The sequence below is a fragment of the Stegastes partitus genome, unplaced genomic scaffold (genome assembly GCF_000690725.1).
Source record: "Stegastes partitus isolate 25-593 unplaced genomic scaffold, Stegastes_partitus-1.0.2 Scaffold1863, whole genome shotgun sequence".
NCBI lineage: Eukaryota > Metazoa > Chordata > Actinopteri > Pomacentridae > Stegastes > Stegastes partitus.
In genome coordinates this window covers 43,511-47,197 of record NW_007579594.1, presented here as the reverse complement: position 1 = coordinate 47,197, position 3,687 = coordinate 43,511, and positions in this window count along the sequence as shown.

Below are 3,687 nucleotides of genomic sequence, written 5' to 3'. Positions count from 1 at the left end.
AGTTTACTTGAACTGAACCAAACTTCATCTAGAATTCCAACATTTTAACATGTGACACGTTTGTTCAGTCTTCAGGTATCTTTACATGTAACACATCAGTTTATATTTAAAGAACTTCACATTAAAACCTGCTTCTGCTTTAAAAGTCAGCACTTACTGGGTTCAACGGTTAATCTGGTTCCACTTCCAAAGATGATCCTTTGTGTACCATCATTCACACAACATGAATCTCCTTAACACAAACTCAGCAGTGATGAACTGAACCAAATTCCATTTAGACAAGTGTCACATATTCAGTTCTAGTCACATAAGACTTTTCTCAATTCAAAAATAAATATCTGTTACACATTTTATCCATGTGTGAATGTTGTTGAGAACAAAATGTTTTGGGGTCAAAACTTTGATAAGCTGATGTATTTGATTATTTTGTTGTGTTTTTTTGTTGTTGTTGTTGTTATAGCACAGATAAAGATTACTTTGCACTGAACCAAACACTATTTAAAATTCTGACATTTTAACATGTGAAACTTGTAAAGACAAGCATGGACCTGAAGACTGGACACATGGAAAACACCAGTTTATATTTAAAGAATTTCACATTAAAACCTGCTTTTGCTTTAAAAATAGAAACCTGTATCAGCACTTACTGGGTTCAATGGTTAATCTGGTTCCACTTCCAAAGAAGATCTTATATCCAGTATTCACACAACATGAAGCTCCATAACACAAACTCAGCAGTGATGAACTGAACCAAACTCTATTTAGAAAAATGTCAATTATTTAATATTTTTCTCAATTTAAAAATAAATATCTATTACAAATTTCATCCATGAGTGAATTTTTGGGGGTCAACACTTAAGCTTAAACTGATGTATTTGATGAATTATAATTGCACCTTCTATTTTCTTTTTACATATAAAGTTTACTTTTAATTGAACCAAACTCTATTTAAAATTCAGACATTTTAACATTTGACATTTTGTCCAGTCTTCAGGTTCATGATTACCCTTACATGTGGAACATCAGTTCATATTTACAGAGTTTCACATAAAATCAGGTGCAATTTTCAAATATTTTCCTTATTCTTTTTTTTTTTTTTTACTTTGCTTTAAAAATGTCAATCTATATCTTTACTTACTGACTTCACTGATCAATCTGGTTCCACTTCCAAAGATGATTTTATCTAAACCAGTCTTCACACAACATGCAGCTCCATAACACAAACTCAGCAGTGATAAACTCAACCAAACTCCACTTTAAATATTTAATAAATCAATATTTTAACCGTTTTTTTTTTTTTTCCCATTTCAAATTATTTCCATTATAAATGTGATCCACGTGGGAATTCTGTTGAGAACTATATGTTTTAAAGTCGATATTTTGATCAGTTGATGTTTTTCATTATCATAATCATGGTTTTCTCTTCTTACTTTGTATAAATAACACAGAGTTTATTTTTAACTGAAACAAACCTCTTTTTAACATTAAGCTCTGTCTATTTTATATATTTATCACATGAGGAAATATTTAGAGAATTTCACATAAAAATGGGTCGAATGTTAAGACATTTCAGCTGCTTTTACTTTGTTGCTTTTAAAATATAAATTTATATCAGCACTTACTGAGTTCCACGGTTAATCTGGTTCCACTTACAAAGATGAGCTTCGCTGCATTGTTACTATTCACACAACATGAAGCTCCACAACACAAACTCAGCAGTGGTGAACTGAACCAAACTCCATTTAGAAAAATGCCAAATATTCAACTCTGATGACAGAAATCAGTTTTCTTTTTCATTAAAAATAGATATCAGATCAGAATTGTCATTATTTAAAGTTTGTATGTAAAGCACTGATACAGTTTTTAATTGGACCAAACTTCACTTCAGATATTTTATCTGCTTTTGATTCGTGTAATTTATTTTTAAAGATTGCAGGTTTTCAAAAGCAACGCTTATGAGAAAAGATTCCTTCTTTTAAAATATGGATTTAGGATTCATAATACATAACTAAGACCAGTTTGCTATAAGAGGCTCCATACTGATATTGTTTATCATATAAAATCACTATATCAGTACTTACTGGGTTCTACGGTTAATCTGGTTCCACTTCCAAAGATCACCTTATTCCCAGCATTCACACAACATGGGGCTCCATGACACAAACTCAGCAGTGATGAACTGAACTCTGAAGTGTTAATTATTCAATTCTAGTCACATAAGACTGTTCTTCAATAAAATAAATAAATAAATATCTGTTACAAATTTCATCCATGTGTGAATGTTGTTGAGAACAAAGCGTTTTGGGGTCAAAGCTTTGATAAGTTGATGTATTTGATTATTATAATTACACACTGTCTTTTCTTTTCTTTCTTTTTTTTTCAAATCAATGTTTTGTAAAGTTTACTTTTAACTGAACCAAACTCTGTTTAAATCCGTGACATTTTAACATGTGACACTTTTGTTCAGTCTTCAGGTTCATGATTGTCTTTACATGTGAAACATCAGTTTATATTTATACAGTTTCACATGAAAACGGGTCTAATGTTAAGACATTTCAGCCGCTTTTACTTTATTGCTTTTAAAATGTGAATTTGTATCAGCACTTACTGAGTTCAACGATTAATCTGGTTCCACTTCCAAAGATGATCTTTTGTGAACCAGTATTCACACAACATGAAGCTCCATGACACAAACTCAGCAGTGAGCAACTGAACCAAACTCCATTTAGTAAAATATCAAATATTCAACCCTGATTACAGAAATTAGCAGTTTTTAAAAGTAAAAATAGATATTAGATCAGAATTCTGTCATGAATTAAAGTTTTTACGTAAAGCACTGATGAAGTTTTTAATTGGACCAAACTTCACTTAAAAATTCTAACATTTAACATTCAATTCTGTCCAGTCTTAAGGTCCATTTTATACATTTATCACGTTAAACACCTTCATATTTAGAGAATTTCACTCATTAACAGGTGGAATTTTCAGATCTTTTGTCTGCTTTTGATTCATTGCAATTTACTTTAAAAATGCAAATTTTCAAAAGCAACGCTAATGAGAAAAGATTCCTTCTTGTAAAATATGGATTTAGGATTCATATAACTAAGACCAGTTTGCTTTAAAGAGGCTCCATATTAATATTGTTTAGAATTTAAAATCATTATATTGCACTTACTGGGTTCTACGGTTAATCTGGTTCCACTTCCAAAGATCATCTTATTCCCAGTAGTCACACAACATGCAGCTCCATGACACAAACTCAGCACTGAACCAAACTCCATTTAGAAAAACAGAGTTTGTGCATCTAACTGCTTGCTTTAGAATTCAAGTCTAGATGTTCATATGAGAGACAGGACATGTGTCTAGTTGTTCTGTGAGTAAGATTTAAGACATTCTGAAGCTTTGCATGCGATATATTTGCATATTTGACTTTTTCTTTAACGTTTTATACGTAAAAATGTGACGCTCACGTGTTATATTTCTGACACCTGTTAAGATGATTGCATATGTGATTACTTTTTTCATGTTTCAGGTTTAAAACATAGAATTACTACAGAGGTTGAGCTCCTCTATAGAGCCTCAGATTTACACTTTACAGCCAACAGCTTTCTTTACACTCGTGCTTCATGTGCAGGTACATTTTTCTCCAAACTGACATGTTGTGAAATGACGATTTACTCACTGCTG